This window comes from Ranitomeya variabilis, chromosome 6 (genome assembly GCF_051348905.1).
Source record: "Ranitomeya variabilis isolate aRanVar5 chromosome 6, aRanVar5.hap1, whole genome shotgun sequence".
NCBI classification, from domain to species: Eukaryota; Metazoa; Chordata; class Amphibia; order Anura; family Dendrobatidae; genus Ranitomeya; species Ranitomeya variabilis.
Genome location: NC_135237.1, coordinates 46,088,626 through 46,106,424, shown reverse-complemented (window position 1 = coordinate 46,106,424; position 17,799 = coordinate 46,088,626). Strand labels below are relative to the sequence as shown.

At 41.8% G+C, this 17,799-nt stretch overlaps 1 protein-coding gene across 6 annotated transcripts in view; it reads right to left on the bottom strand.

Annotated features, from left to right (window-relative positions):
• Positions 1-17,799, bottom strand: part of KIAA1217 (KIAA1217 ortholog) — a 506,736-nt gene that overhangs the window by 410,090 nt on the left and 78,847 nt on the right. Inside the window, exon 1 of one of the 6 annotated variants that reach the window (XM_077268375.1) lies at positions 11,060-11,520. The exons of the other annotated variants lie outside the window; for them this stretch is intronic. The gene's annotated coding sequence lies outside the window, so the exon portion shown is untranslated. Of the gene's footprint in view, positions 1-11,059; positions 11,521-17,799 lie in introns of those variants that run through there. 6 annotated transcript variants of the gene reach the window in all.

The window sequence follows — 17,799 nt, the reverse complement described above, 5'->3', positions numbered from 1 at the left end:
CCAACACCTGGGATGCCCCCATGATCGTCTCTGGTGACAGACGAGTTGTAATTCAAGAGAATATGGACTGTTCTGCAGTACCTGGCAGCGGCTGCTACATATTGAATCCTGCTGTCAGTAGAGCTAAAAACAGCTGACCATGGGAGTGCCTGGTGTTGGACCCCCACAGATCTGATATTAATGATATATTCTGAAAACAGCTGATCAATATCATACCTACCAAAGAACTTATTTAACAATTGGGTATTACCATTCCCCTTGTTAATAGGCCATGTCCTTTCACAGTATCATAGAATGTTAGAACTGGAAAGGACATCAAGGGCCATCGTGTCCAACCACCTGATCAATGCAGTGCAGGTACAGTAGTTAGTTAATCATATATTTCCAGGAGGAAATGCAGAGGAATAGCACAATGCAGAGTCAGGGGAGTCTTCTTCTCAGTGATTTTATGTGTAGGAAAAAAGCCTTCTCAAGTAGGGGCGGATGTATTATTGGTGCAATGAGATGAAGAGACCATTCGGAATGAAGCAGTCTTTCTCTTCAATCAATCCCTTACCACAGGAGCCAAGCAATATATCGGATACACGGTGGTGCTCAGAGTCCAGTGTAGAAACATTAAGTGCAACATGAAAGGATGAGAGGAAGGGAGCCCAACACTAGGGAAGATGGGAGTGGGGACCCCTAGGCAGATCTAAAATCACCCTGTCTGCCCTAGACATCCCAGAAGCCTAATTCCTGCCTGCTTAGGGAAGGATGGGTCGGCACTAGTCAATCTCCACTACAACTAAAGACAGCTGGGATAGACAAACAAGGGGAACACTTATCTTGAGTAGACAGAGAGATAATACAGATGTCTTCCAACAGCATCAAAGAGGAAGATAGCCAACTGCTATAGCTCCAAGCCTCAACGGGGAGTAATGGAAATATCACTGACAATTCCCAGAAGCAGACCGGAAGTCCATAAACACCCAGGTCCAGGTGTGTCAATTATAGCTGAGGGGAGGTAGCCACCGGGTCCAAGAGTCAGAAGGACTAGGAAGGCATCTGCAAAGCTAACCACAGAGACCTTCTGCAGCCAGATGCTGTCGACTGTCTGCAGTCTCTGACACACCCGTGACACCAAATATGAAGAGAAGGAAAAGTGGCATTCACCAATCCATGAAAAATCTAGTCTTTTATTCCAAACTCAGGACATGAACATGGTACGCAGGGGGTGCGGTGAGAGAAGAGAGAGGAGGACTGAGCTGCAGTACCTGAGAATGGCCACTACATGGTGTACTGAGCAGCAATGTCCTGGCTCCATACAATGTTTATTTCCAAAGACTGAGGGACCAGGTAACAGCTGATCGGTAGAGGATGCCAGGAGTCAGAGCCCCATCAATGTAATTTTGATAACCTATCCTAAAGATAGTCAGAAGGAAATCAGCCGCGCTCACATGAATACTTAGGAAATTTTTATAATGCTGACATTTTATTTATACAAAACAACAAAATAGCGTGATGCTGGGTATGGGCATAAAACCGATTGATGCCAAAGACGTGAGACGTTTCCACCCGTCCTGGGTCTTTTTCAATGGTGTATAGCGCAGCATGCGCTCAAGAAATGTTGTTTCCTAAGACTTCATGTGTGTGGTTGATTTACTTCTGTCTTCTTTTCGGATACTAAACAGTTCTACCAGCACCTCCCCATTACTCTGTGTGCACACCAAATCTCCTACTAGTATCCTAAGGTTAGGACATCAATATCTAAGACCTGGACAACAATCCTAATGCCAGGACCCAGATCACTCCTTGATCACCCCAGTTAGAAACTTGAGTGGACCTTCAAAAACTAAAACAAAGTTTCTTATATTGCTTCAAAGAAAAGTCTTTCATGTATCTTCTCCTTCATCCTTTGAACCAAACCACATCAGGAACTAAACTAAAAGTGTCTGACCCATGAGAACTGCCCATATCGAAGAACAAAGATCAGGACTCGCTCGCTCATTCCCATTTATGGGAAATGTTTTTCACCTCTAGGATGGGGAGTAAACTGCTTTTAAATAACTTTCTTGAGGGATTACCAGCTTATTAACCATATATTTCCAATTAAATGCTTGGTTACATCCTTTGGAGTTTACCCTGAGAGTCATGTTCGGGTCAAAGCACTAGTCTTCCACTCAGCAGGGATCGGAAACTCAGCTTGAGACAGCAAATTCTACATTCCCACTTAAACCGCAGCATCCTGAAGTTGTCAATCACTAGAAATACTGAAGAGGAAATGTCATCTATTTTTATATATCTGCTACTTATACTTGTATATAAATGTTTCATTCGACAGATGTAAAGACATATTGGGAACAAAAAAACATATTGCTATTTATATTTCTGAATAAATGTAATTATTATATTTCTTTAAACAATAAACTTCATATCAGATTTAGAGGAGTCATCTGGTCCAATCATTCTCCAGTTATAAGCCACTTTGCTTTTCCTATCCCTCATCATGTATTTAGAAATACAGCTAAAATCCATCTTTAAGCTAAAATCCATTCAAGACAACACAAGTTACAGGTGCCAACTGAAGTTTATAGTTCTAATATGTGTTTTATTTCACTGCAGTGATACATTCACAGCTACACTGCTTAGTACTGCTGTTTAATACCCTCCAAGATACCGGCAACAGCTTATTAGTGGGGGTGTCTGGTGTCGCCCTCCCACCGATCAGACATTGATGACCTACCCTAAGGATAGGCCATCAATGATAACATCCCAGTCAACCCATTTAAACTATAGGTACTCTTTAACATGTTTGTACCTTACATTTGCTTTGGTTGGTGCCATGTAATGCTTCATTTTCCCACTGGTGGAGGTGCAGATAAATACAAAAAACTCACTAACAGGTTCGAGCTTACTATTAGGGATCCAACAACTGGTCACCCTATGATTAGTCACTGGAACCCTTTTAAGTGCAGCCACAAATGTAAGCGGCACCCCTGAAGTTGTTCAATGGACCTCAGACTGTCTTGTGCCATCATATGTTCAAATGGGCATCGCCTCATTGTACTTTCTCTTCCATATCAGGATGGTGTCGGACAATTCGGACTTTACGCTTGTCAATCAGGTTAAGGAGACCAGGAGACACACACAGGTTTGGACTGGCCCATAGGAGAACAGGAGAATCCTCCGGTGGGCCATAACCCTCTTATATGAGCAGTACTTGGCACTATATACTTGAATCACTGTGTTCAGATAAAGGCGGCATCTTATTCATTTACCAGTCTACCCAGTTCATTGTTATATACATTTGTGATTGAGGATAATGTCACATTTTCATGTAGCAGAAAAGTGGGTCCTGGAGTTGGTTACTAGTGGGCCCTTAGCACCCCAGTCCGACACCGGACACACATATAGCATTGCACATGGACGCCCCGCTATCTCTCACTGCAATTTTAGATGCAACAGATTCGATAAACCTTGGCTTTGTGTGAACTCACTTGGCGGTACACCCAAACCATTTCTCACTTTCTGCAATGTGAATGGCGGATGGCTGAAATCCAAAGAAAGAATATTTCTATATTTGGAATAATGAGAGTACAAGTCAGCGATTGGCTATACATACTACTATACATATTGCTCCCTGCATGCTCCTAAAAGAAAGGTTGTTATCAATAACCAGACTCGTTATGGATTTTTCCTTGTAGACTGTTCTCAGGTGGGATTTATATGTGCAGAGATGGGACCTGAAACTTCAGCATTGAGATCTGGAACAGGTCCCTGTCCTAACTCTGCTTCCTCTGCCCCTCGGTCTCCGTATATATCCGAAAAATTATTGTCTGTAGTATATCACAATGTAAGATATATAAAATAGCATCTTACAGTTAGGAAAAAAAAGGACAAATGGATTTGGGTAAAAAGCGAGATGGTTACTGGACGTAATGGAATACGATGGTAGATATAGGGATTGGGCAGCCTCTCTTACCGAAAGGTTTACAAGTTTCCATAAGGTGTAGTTCAGTAGATGTTAAATTAACAATCATTCATGAAATGATGGATCCAGGTACCTCAGCGTTATCTGCGTCCAATATTGAAATCCACAAATTGCTCATTCCTTTCCACAGTGGCACCATAGGTGGTCGCCTTCTCCGCTACCCCTTGTCCTGGCCCTTAGCGGAGGGATAGGTTGCAGTACTAAGGCTACGTTCACATTAGCGTTGTGCGACGCAGCGTCGGGCGCCGCTGCGGCGCCGCATGCGTCATGCGCCCCTATATTTAACATGGGGGCGCATGGACATGCGTTGCACTTGCGTTTTGTGACGCATGTGTCACTGTGGCGCACTCGTCAGGGCGCAGAGGACGCAGCAAGTTGCATTTTTTGTGCGTCCAAAATCAAGCAAAAAAAGAACGCATGCGTCACAAAACAATGCGTTTTGCATGCGTTGTGCATTGCGTCGCTGAGAATAATGAAAATATTAATATAATCCCATCAGCCTAAGCTTCCAGAATGAATCAACTGAGCTCTTGTTCTAGTCGAAATATCAAACGCATGGAGGATGAGAGATGAGATGTGTTCATACGATATTGCCAGTTACGATGCCACATGTTCTCCAGACTGGCAATATATACAATCTACAAGTATACTGCATGTATATAGTATATGTATTGCTCTCCACGCATGTGTTATGACTGTGACACAGCCGCGACACATGAGGCCGATCAGCTGGTGCGCTCCAGGTATCCTGGTTCCCTCTGCAGCTTATTCAGTAAGCGCTATAGCTTGCCGAAAAAGCAGGGACTCGATCAAATTCGCTCATCTCTACTTAATATGTGTAATAAAAGATGAGCAAATACAAAGTTAGAGCCTACATGAGTCTCCTCCTGATGGAATGATGCCTGTCGACACATATTATGCAGCTTCAATATTTCAGTGCTGCGTCTTTTTGGATACATGACATCTTATATTTTTTTGCACTTTGTAATTACATTTTTTTGCATCTTTGTTACATTGCCTATTCATGACATTCCTGCGTTCCAACTTTCCCGATAAATTAAATTTTCGGTTTTGCGTTTTCGTTTTTCGCTCGCCTCCTTCCCAGAGCCATAACTTTTTTATTTTTCCGTCAATATGGCCATGTGAGGGCTTGTTTTTTGGTGGGATGAGTTGTTCTTTTGAACGACACCATTGGTTTTACTATGTCGTGTTTGGAATTTTTTTTCACCACTTAGATAAAAAAGAACCTAGACATGTTTGGTATCGACGAACTCGAAATGACCTGGAGAATCATAATGGCAGGTCAGTTTTAGCATTTAGTGACCCTAGCAATAAAGCCAAACAAAAAACAAGTGTGGGATTGCACTTTTTTTGCAATTTCACCGCACTTGGAAGTGTTTTTTCCCATTTTCTTGTACAAACATGGTAAAACAAAAGGTGTCGTTCAAAAGTACAACTCGTCCCACAAAAAATAAGCCCTCACATGGCCATATTGACAGAAAAATACAAAAGTTATGGCTCTGGGAAGGAGGGGAGCAAAAAACGAAAACGCAAAACTGAAAAAAGCTCCGGTCATGAAGGGGTTAAAACAGTAATAAAGAGCCTAGTAAGTGACATATCGCTTCCATTTGAACTCAGCTTACCAAATATGTGATAAGCTGCAGTTCATTTATGTTTTAGAGGGAGGGAGCAATCACTATTTCACGCAGGACCCTGAAGGTTTGGATTTCTTTTTCCCTTAATAATAAAGACCTTCATTTATAAACTGCATTTTGAGTTTACTTGTGTTATCTTTGTCTAATATTTACAGTTGTTTGTTAATCTGAAACATTTAGGCTGTGTGCACACGTAGCAGATTTTTCGTGTTTTTTTCACATTTTTTCGCTATAAAAACGCGAAAAAACGCATATATTATGCATCCCATCATTTAGAATGCATCCTGCAATTTTCGTGCACATGATGCGTTTAAAACCGCATCGCGGTAAAAAACGCAGCATGTTCATTAATTTTGCAGATTTTTTGCAGATTTCCCACTATATTATTGCATTGGAAACCTCCGGAAAAATCCGCAAAAAAAAGCAACAAAAACGCACCAAAAACGCGGTAAAAACGCGGTAAAAAAAGCGAGAAAAACGCATGCAGATTTCTTGCAGAAAATTTCCTGTTTTGCTCAGGAAATTTCTGCAAGAAATCCTGAACGTGTGCACATAGCCTTAAAAGTGACAAACATGTAAAAGAATAGGAAATCAGGAAGGGACAATCACTTTTTCACACAACTGTATATTTTTTTCTAGACATTCTTTACACTTCCACAGTTCTGCTTGGAAAACTGAATCTAAACACGTCAGTATGTATTATGTATTCAGGCATGATTTTGACAGATTTTCATTTCTGCTCACTTGTCCTTCAGGAGAATGTAACCATAACCAGCTTTCTGCTTAAAGGAAACAAATAAATGCAAATGTTCTTACCGTATGTGACAGCTTGTAATCCAAACTCGCATATGTATCAAAGATACCGTGAATTTGTTATCTTGTTTTATCAAGTCAGTTCTATAGAAAATTGCAAAGTGATTTCCTAATTCCACTTATTTATTCACATCTCTAAAACTATATAACATTTGCTCTAATATACTGCTGAACCACCCACGAAAAATGTCATTGTGTCGTCCTGCGAATCTAGAATTGTCGTCGCTTTATTGAATTCCAGATTATCAAAAATTCCAAAATGATCATCTCTGCATAGCACTAAGTTTCCTAAGGCCATGGTCCCACACTACACAGCACTTTTTTGTGTATAAAATCTGCTGCTTTTAAAAGTTAATGCATGGCGGATGTAATTTCACGAAAACTCAGATGCTGTTTGGTGCATTTTCCCCCATATGCTTCGATTGGGAGCCTGATATAATGCATGGAAAAAATGCAATTGTGCTTTTAATTCCGTAATTTCAGGGTTTCAGGACTAAAAAAAAAAAGCATTTAAAAAAGTTATATCAAATTTGCACCAAAACTGCATAAAAAAGTGAAAACATATAAAACAATATTTCAAAAATGTAATAAACAAAAACATATTTTGCAGAATTTTTTTTTTAGAGTTTTGACAGGCGAGAGAAATTGTCAAAAAGGATTGCAATAATCCATGTGGCAGTGTAAACTATGGAGGTCTTGGGATATGGAGGAACAACTAAAAAAAATCTCAACACCATTTTTTGCGTAGGGGAACTTTGTGAAAACAGCAACAGAATACTGCCACCTAGTGGGCAGTTAGTTGCAGAAACTGACGACTTCTTTACAGCTTCAATCCGTGAGGTTCTTAGCTGCCCAGAATATCATAGTAATGCCTTGCAGTCAAAAGTAAGATTGATGGAAACCAATATGGCGATAATACTTCTCCTACACTTGTGTCCAATATTACCCGAAAATCTGTCTATTTACACGGAAGCAAACAAAAAGAAAAACTAGGCAGCCATATTGGTTGTCACCCACGTTCCCAGAAACCATTGGCTAACGTTAGTAACAGAAGAAAGATAAAAATGTATTTTTTTATTTACATTTATTATTACTCTTACTACATATGTAAAATTCCCATTGGAATGAAACTAAAACACATATTTGGAAATGTGTCTGAAAGCAAACCCGCAGGCGATCTTAGGAGTGTTGTCAATAAAATTAAATCCTCAAATGCTCCTGTCCTACTGCACATGATCACAGGCTCCTATCCTACTGCACATGCTCACAGGCTCCTGTTTTATGGCACATGCTCACAGGCTCCTGTCCTACTGCACATGTTCACAGGCTCCTGTCTTACTGCACATACTCACAGGCTCCTGTCCTCTTGCACATGCTCACAAGCTCCTGTCCTACTACACATGCTCACAAGCTCCTGTCCTACTGCACATGCTCGCAGGCTCCTGTCTTATGGCACATGCTCACAGGCACCTGCCCTTCTACACATACTCACAGGCTCCTGTCCTACTACACATGCTCACAGGCTCCTGTCCTATGGAATATGGTCACAGGCTCCTGTCTTACAGCACATGCTCACAGGCTCCTGTCCTCCTGCACATGCTCACAGGCTCCTGCCTTACGGCACATGCTCACAGGCTCCTGTCTTCCTGGACATGCTCACAGGCCCCTGTCCTCCTGCACATGCTCACCAGCTCCTGTCCTACTAATCTAAGACAGGTTTCTGTCAGTGTAACAAGGTGATGGCCATTTTAATTCTACAGTCATTATTTCTCTAGACAAAACAATTATGATTTGATTAATTAAATGTATTTAGGAATTGATTTATAATGCCATTTCCTTTAGTTATTCATTTTTTCTATTCCATTCCTCGAGAACCCCTTTAAATAATATAAATATTTGTTATCTACAAATATATAGAAATTTACCAGAGAAATGCGTCCTAAGGTTAGACGCCATTCTACGGCATGTGCCAGTATTTGCTGGAATTCTTATACTCTGTGAAAAGCCTAATGCTGCGCTCCCCCCACAATCAATTGTACATTAAAGCAGATGCCTGGACTTTATAGTATGTGTATGGTTGGTGATATATGTAGACTCCCCGCCAGCTGGGCAAAAGCAATCATCCAAAAAAAAAAAAGAACTGCACCAAGCATTATTAAATGTCTGACTATTTCCAGGCAACTAATTTGTCCTCATTATGAAGTTCCCAATGCAGCACAAAGTGCAATCTGCAAACTGCCATCTCTCCTTACATGTGCCAGGAGCTCACACCAGAAGAAGTGGCCTAAAGATACCAGCTTTTGGGACATTTGGTGGCACACCTAGTATCGTCAGACCGTCAGAGCAATTCCTTAATATATTGTGATTAATGGAATCTCTCCTTTTGCAAGGAGAATCAATTTAATAAAATCCTATTTGAATGGACTCTCTCAGAAGCCCAATGCTTCTTTTTTTGTGACGGAATACAGACTGCTATAAACTTGAGAAATTCCCTAACATAATAATTAGAGATAATTACATTATTGAAATAATTAACTAGAAAAAAAGCCAGAAGTATAAGAATCTGTATTATGTTTATGGACTCTCCCAGAAGCCCAACGCTCCCCTTTTGTGACGGAATACAGGCTGCCATAAACTTGAGTAATTACCTAATATGCTAATAAGCGGCATTTACATTATTACTAGTTAAATATTTCAATAATGTAAATGCCCTATTAGAATCTTAGGTAATTGCTCAAGTTTATGGCAGTCTGTATTCTGTCACAAAAGGGGAGCGCTGGGCCTCCAGTGAAGTCCATTCACATCATACGGATTCTGTTATTATCAGTGATTATTACTAGTTAATTATTTCAATAATCACTGACAATAACAGAATCCGTATGATGTGAATTGACTCTACTAGAGGCCCAGCGCTCTCCTTTTGTGACAGAATACAGACTGCCGTAAACTTGAGCAATTACCTAATATGCTAATTGGCGGCATTTACATTATTGAAATAACTGACTAGTAATCATCACAGAATATGTATGATATGAATGAGTTCGATTAGAAGCCCAGCGCTCCCCTTTTGTCACAGAATACAGGCTGCCACAAACTTGAGCAATTACCTAATATGCTAATAGAAGGCATTTCCATTATTGAAATAATTAACTAGTAATAATCACTAGTAATAACAGAATCTGTATGATGTTCATGGACTCTACTAGAAGCCCAGCGCTCACCTTTTTGTGACGGAATACAGACTGCCACAAACTTGAGCAATTCCTTAGTATAACGTTTAGAGGCAATTACATTATTGAAATAACTAAAAATTAATAATTACTAGTAATTACAGAATATGTATTATGTGAATGAGCTCTTCGAGAAGCACAGAACTCTCTGTGACAGAATACAGACTACCATACACCGTAATAATTAGTAGCAATTACGTTATTGAAATAATTTATTAGTAATAATAATAAGTGGAGTGTTATAAAAAAAACTATTGAAACCTATCATATAACAGTAATTCTAAGGATCATATACCGCCTTTTAAATAAAATAATACTGTCTTAGAAGTCACCAAAAACCTCCAATACTATATACAGCTATGTTCACACGTTGCATTTTTTCAGGCTTTTTATGCAAATTAAAGCTGTGTTTTACAGTACCAAAAGCTATTAGATTTCAGAAATCTCATACATACAATTCTTTTTTTTTCCTGACTATATTGGAAATCTGCTACTTTTTTAAAAGTCACTTCTTTCAGTGCTTTTGTAGCACGCTTTCACCATACAAAGTGCAAAAAAACCACATATTTGCTGTGTTTTTGGTGAATGAAAATAACTTTATTAAACATGAGCTGCAGACAAATGAATCTGCCCCCAAAAAGCAGCAAAAAACCTGCATTTTGCAAACAGCTTTTTTTTTTTTTTTTTTACTGCCAAGAGAACAGGTTTTGGCTGCAAAAAAAAAAACTGCAGCAATAAAGCAACATGTGAACATAGCCTAAAAGTATGAGATTTGAAGTGGAGGATATGTTTATGGGTTGCACAATCTCAAGATCCCTTCTTATATTTTCTATTATGTAAATAAGAAAGAACATCCAAATCTCAACCGCTGCACAGCAAAAAAAAAAAAAAAGGTAGACTAAATAATTGATACAGAGGCCCCTTATTCTTTTTATAAGAAGTTCTGCAGCAGCTGCAATGAATTTTAGGATGTTCTGCATCAGCTGGGACACTAAGCTGTATAATACATGCTGCAGCTGCTGAAGAACCTCTTTGTTAAATAGAAAAGGAGAACAATATATTAATCAGCGGGGGAAAAAAAAAAGACTGTCTCCCGGACAAGATAATCAGGGACACTCATCTATGGGACATCGCCACCTGGTCCTTATATCTGGGTTATTATAGACAAAGTAATGGAAAATTTCTAATAATATCATTATTTTCTGGGTAACGCAAATTCAATATGCAAGGAAAACTGATAGGACGGACTTCCATCAAAGTTTCCGTAGTTCTTTTTCCATAAAGCTGGATCCATCTAGACATTATTCCTAAACTCGTATCTATCAGCCGACACCCTATATGACGACTACAGCTCCCATCAGATGCTGTCATCTCGTGGAGTCGGAACTTACTGTTATCCAGGCTTATTATCCAGGCTGATGACTCCCACCAGTTTCATATGTCAGAAACAGATACCCAGACTGGATCCGCCGCACTGATTTTTCCAGATCTCTTTATCCATTTACTGGAGAACGAATTTGCGAACGAAGAAAGAAAAAAAAAGAAAAAAGAAAAAAAGTGAAAATATTTTTGTTCTTGCGTCCCAATGGCGGTGCCCCCTCTCTGCGGCTGCACCGTGACACTTCCTGCCTCACCCCCTCCCTCCGCTGCTCCTGTTATTATACAACAGTGTGAGGATGTCTGCCGAGAAATGGAACAGGCCTTAGAAGTTCCGCAACTTAAAGGAAAACATATGCAGGATTTCCTGCCGCTCAGCCCCTATTAAAACCTACGGGTCTTGTGGATATCTGTAGGATTCTCAGGGGCTCAGTTTGGAAAGGAGACAGCTACTGTTTATTCTTATCACAATTTATGATGAAAGCAGATGGCCGCCTCTACTGGGTATTTCCTATGTTGGAAAACGCAGATTTCTTAAATAAAGCTTATATTATTCCTTAAACGATCTGGACTCCTGTGACGCGCATATGTTTTGTCTTTGTTTTTCATCAATTTCAAATGTTCCATGGAAATATAAATTTTAAACGTTTTAAAATTTACCATAAATATGTAATTATTTTTTCTCTGGTGTAAATGCTGCTGTTCTCCTGAATCCGGCGTTGTTTTTCTTTTGTTCCTGCGCCTCTCCAGTCCTGAGATATGCCTCTTTCTTTCCTGGATATAAATCTAGACTTTTTAGCCAAGTGGGCATTCCCCGTAATTTGGTCTCCGTAGAGATGAGTTGATGATCACGCCCACTTGGCTAACAAGACTACACTAAGTTACAGAAAAGATTCGTTTCTTATAAACCCATTACAGAAAAAGGAAATATTTGGGCAAACCCCTATCTATATGAAAAACAATCTTTGTTGCCCTTCACAACCAACCAGTCACAACTTTTTCATGTTTTAAAAACAGAATATGAAATCAAAACTCTGTGATTGGTTGCAAAAAGTTTTTCTTTTTGACATTTCTTAAATTTCCCCCAATAGCTTAAATAAAATATTTATATATATTGTAAGGCAGTTATATGCGAGGGTCGCTATGTGTCCCCCAGGATGCACACAGAAGCGTATTGAGGCGGCGGGAGTGAATTGCAGTCACAGGTATAGCTGTGATTGCAATGCAAAATAAAAGTAAGTGTTGATCTTGGGCAAGCTATTTGTCCAAGGCATATTTAAGAAGACCTGCCATGAGCTTTTATTTTTTAAACGGACTACAGGATGGTAGTGGAGTGGTCCGTTTCCTCTCAGCGAGGTCTTCCAAGTGGCCTACGGCCACATGTTCCTTGTAAAAGCCCTGCAGCAGAGGGCTGGGTGTGTGAGTTTTGGTTTGCAAGCATGCACAGCAGGAGGCTCTGTAGAGCTCAACCTGTGTGAAGCAACACGCAGCCAAGCGTAGCCAAAAGGCCTTGCATCCCTCTGCATACATGGCGGTGCAGTCGCCCTTGGCAATTGGTCCTGGTTACGGACTATCTTGCTTCCCGGCTGCGATCCGGAGGATACGATTTGCTTTCTGTTTGTGAGTACGCTGACCATTAAAAGAAACTTTGATTTTGAACTTTCCTGGGTTGATGCCTGTCTGTCACACTGCACCAACCCCGCTGTACAATATGTTTCCACTATAATCATTAATTTTACCCTTTCCCACCCTGCTTTGTAAAAGAATAGCTGATAACAGTCCAAAAGACAGACTGGGTTTCCATTTGCGACATCTGCATAATAAATAAAATATTTGATAAACGCCAAACTGAAAAAAAAAATTGTAGATTTTGGTAACTTCGCCTCCCAAAAAATGGATTTAAAAAAGGATCAAAATACTCCCATCAGCAGCTCCTGTTCTTGCTGTTATTAGCGGCAGCAGGAGGCAGCTGATGGGAGCAGTAGTCCCATCCACTGACACCAGCGATCGGAGGTAAACTTTTTGACAGCATGGGAACTGCGGTTCTCTGACCTGCGGGGTTGAATTACACGCCGATCAGTAGCGGTGTTGCCGCGCTGTCAAGCACATGACAGATCAACAAATACCCGGTATTCGGGATCTGAACCCAAACAGTAACACAGACTTCCTGGTGGTATTGTGGTATTATTCAGGTGTTACTGTATGGTGGCATTCTGTACACACTGTATAGTGGTATTATTCATCTGTTACGGCATGGTGGCATTCTGTACACACTGTATAGTGGTATTATTAATCTGTTACTGTATGGTGGCATTCTGTACACACTGTATAGTGGTATAATTCAGGTGTTACTGTATGGTGACATTCTGTACACACTGTATAGTGGTATTATTCATCGGTTACTGTATGGTGGCATTCTGTACACACTGTATAGTGGTATTATTCATCTGTTACTGTATGGTGCCATTCTGTACACACTGTATAGTGGTATTATTCAGGTGTTACTGTATGGTGACATTCTGTACACACTGTATAGTGGTATTATTCATTGTTTACTGTATGGTGGCATTCTGTACACACTGTATAGTGGTATTATTCATTGGTTACTGTATGGTGGCATTCTATACCCACTGTATAGTGGTATTATTCATTGGTTACTGTATGGTGGCATTTTGTACACACTGTATAGTGGTATTATTCAGCTGTTACTGTATGGTGCCATTCTGTACACACTGTATAGTGGTATTATTCAAGTGTTACTGTATGGTGGCATTCTGTGCACACTGTATAGTGGTATTATTCGGGTGTTACTTCATGGTGGCATTCTGTACACACTGTATAGTGGTATTATTCATCTATTACTGTATGGTGGCATTCTGTACACACTGTATAGTGGTATTATTCAGCTGTTACTGTATGGTGCCATTCTGTACACACTGTATAGTGGTATTATTCAGCTGTTACTGTATGGTGGCATTCTGTACACACTGTATAGTGGTATTATTCATCTGTTACTGTATGGTGGCATTCTGTACACACTGTATAGTGGTATTATTCAGGTGTAACTGTATGGTGGCGTTCTGTACACACTGTATAGTGGTATTATTCATCTGTCACTGCATGGTGGCATTCTGTACACACTGTATAGTGGTATTATTCATCTGTTACTGCATGGTGGCATTCTCTACACACTGTATTGTGGTATTATTCAGGTGTTACTGTATGGTGGCATTCTGTACACACTGTATAGTGGTATTATTCAAGTGTTACTGCATGGTGTCATTCTGTACACACTGTATAGTGGTATTATTCATCTGTTACTGTATGGTGGCATTCTGTACACACTGTATAGTGGTATTATTCAGCTGTTACTGTATGGTGCCATTCTGTACACACTGTATAGTGGTATTATTCAGCTGTTACTGTATGGTGGCATTCTGTACACACTGTATAGTGGTATTATTCAGCTGTTACTGTATGGTGGCATTCTGTACACACTGTATAGTGGTATTACTCAGCTGTTACTGTATGGTGGCATTCTGTACACACTGTATAGTGGTATTATTCAGCTGTTACTGTATGGTGGCATCCTGTACACACTGTATAGTGGTATTATTCATCTGTTACTGTATGGTGGCATTCTGTACACTCTGTATAGTGGTATTATTCATCTGTTACTGTATGGTGGCATTCTGTACACACTGTATAGTGGTAATATTCAGCTATTACTGCATGTTGGCATTCTGTACACACTGTATAGTGTGTAGCGTGGCTAAGGGTTGTATAGTCGACGGGAGGTATGTGTCACAGAGATGGCTTGTCGCTGTGAGGTAACCCGGAGTGTTTTCTTTAATGCACATAAAGCAATTAGGAATTGTTTAGTATACTTGGGTCCGGGTTACGGGTAGCTATGAGAGATGGGAGGGTCTGGCTACCCATATACCTCACCCCTGGGTAAGGGGCATAACCATGCCTATCTATGTGTGTTTCAGGACCTGTGGTGATGTCATAACCACATGTCTAATTATGTGATGGGTTCCTGGGTGTGGTTAGATCCATAAAAGACAGGCTAATGCTTGACACAGGTGGTGTGTGTGGAGGAGAAAGCCTCCACAGTGTGTTAAGGCTCCAGGACTGAGCCTGAAGGACTGGACATTTGTATTTTCCTATCCTGAGCTAAAGGCTATTTGTTTTCTGTTCTTACTATGTGGTTTATGGAGCAATAAACCTGTGAACTTTTAATGGAACGTGCCTCATGAGTGTCAGCCGTCGCACCTGAGCGAGTATAACCCCTACAATTGGTGTTTCGAATGCGGGCAACGATCCAAGGAGCACATGTTGCAGCGCTGGCTGGTCTGAGCCAGAAGAGTGGACGGTCTTGACAACCGTGAGTAAAATACTGACCGGGGTCAGTGAGAACTGCTGTTTGTGGCATACCTCTGAGGAGAAGAAGGTTCCAGGAACCTGTGTGGCCGACACCAACAGGTAACGGACAGGAGTCCATGTGATACTGACCGGGGTCAGCGAGAGTGTGTTTTTTATAAAGCACGTGTGCAGGTGCTTGCTGTGGACCAGTTAGTCCATGTATTTCTTTTTTTTTTATTCTCTGATCAACTTGCTGTGGCTCGGCGGGGCCATGAAGACTGAAGGCATCTGGCGGTAACTCGGCGGGGTTACGAAGTTTGTTGTGGATCGGCGGGTCCACGAAATCTGTGGTGGTTACGTGCAGTGCAGTTGCAGCAAAGAGGTTCTGCAGCAGCCGGAGTTGCAGCAGCGGCTTGTGATCGGCAGCCGGAGGTGCCGGTGGTTTGTGACTACAAAAACGGAGCGGTGCCCAAATAATTATGGTTGGCCAAAAAGGTGCTGCATCACAAAAGGGGGTAGTTGCCCAGAAGGGGGTGGAGTCCCTAAATGGGGTGGTGGCCCTAAAGGAGAAAATGGCCCACAAGGGGGCAATGACCCAAAAGGGGGCGGTAACCCAAAAGGGGGTGAAGTCCCAAAAGGGGCAGCAACCCAAATAAGGGTGGTGGCCCAAAAAGGGGTGGCGGCAAAAGCGCTGGTGGACTGTTGCCGGGTTCAGTGTTCGAACAGCGCATGTTCAGAATATAGTACTTACTTTTCATCTGACAAGATGACACAGAGCTGTTCTGTAGAAGTCAATGGAGTGTGCGTGACTGGACTTCTGGACTCAGGGAGCCTGGTGACACTGGTGAGCGCTAAACTTCCTGTCTATCTGATTCCCGGAAGGAACATGGAAGTCCACTGCGTTCATGGGGTCGCTAGGGATTATCCGGTGTCCAGGGTAATCATTGAGACGCCCACTATTATTGCCAGCCATGATGTACCTGTAGTCCCAGACTTGCCATTCCCTGTTGTAATAGGCCAGGACTTTGAAAGGTTTTGGGACTTGTGGGAGGAAAGGGGAGTGTCTGATTGCTCAGAACAGAGTCGGAATGACCCTAGGGGAGCCCCACCACAACAGGCAGCTGTAGTGATTCCGAGTGGTGTGATGTATGAAAAGGAGATAGCGACACCTAAGGTCGATAGTCCAGAGTTCCGGGTGACTGGAAGAAAGTGTGGGTCTGACACCTGTTTAAGTGGGGACTTGCTGTTCCAGGATGACAGGGTGAGAGGGGGTGACTCCTATTCAGAATGTGACTCGAGAGCATGGAGAAAAGAGTGCAGCAAGGAGGAGCCAAATAAAAATCACAGATCTTCATCTCGCTGCAGAAAGGCGGGACAGGTTACACCCTCTGAGAAGAGAGATGACGAGGAAGAGACAGGGTCAGGTACAGATCAGGTTACTGTCCTTGATAAGGAGGTCACTTTACCTCTGACAAATCCCAGCACAGAGGTAGGGCTGGAATTAAAACAGACCTGTGGTAGTCCCACATCTGCAATGCCCAGAAAGGGTGAAGTGGCTCAGTATGAAGGCTCCAGAGTACCTGATGCTGAAGAGATGGAGATCTCTGAAGTTACTAAAAGTCAAGAGGTACCTAAGAGTGAACAGAAGGAGAGCCCATCTGAAAATCTAACTAGAGAATTGGTGGTGCAACATGTGCTGGCCAAAAGAGAGCAGGACCATGAGCTGCTTACAGAGACAGTCGAGCAAGAAAGGGTCCTGAGACTGGCGATTGAGCACAGAGTGGATGAGCTGGAGAAGGAAGTCTCTGAGCTCAGAGGTCACCTATCAGCGTGTCAAACTATGAATAAGGCCATATGGAAAGATGTGGAGATGCTCAGAGCGGCCCAAGAGAAGCATCAGCAGGAGCTTCTTCAGAGAGAAGATGAGCGTCGCTGCCTGGCAGAGGAGCAAGATAAAGTTCTCCGAGAGCTCAAGATAAAGGTGACTAGTCCCCAACTCCAGAAATTCATGGATGACCGTGACACTGAACTATTGCTCTCTCCCGATCTTAACGCAATGAAAGAGAGTGAGCTGGAGAGGCTGATCAAAGAAGGGGCCTCTACGGAGGAAGAAATCCAGCAAGGGAAGAGCCACGCAGATGGCCGAACAAAGGACGTTGAGGTCTTGAAAAACTGCGCTGACGCTAAGGACGAGGAGGTCCAACGATATGACCAAGAAGGTGAGACTTCGATCTTCAAGTGCGTAATAGATGTACCCGAAGACATGCAAGAAGCGTGTGCCAGTGAGGAGGTGCATGAAGCGTTTAAAAAGGCGGTTGAAGCATGTAGGGTGCACTGGGCACCTGAGACTCATCAACTGGTCATACTTTCGACTAGGGAAGTCACAGTG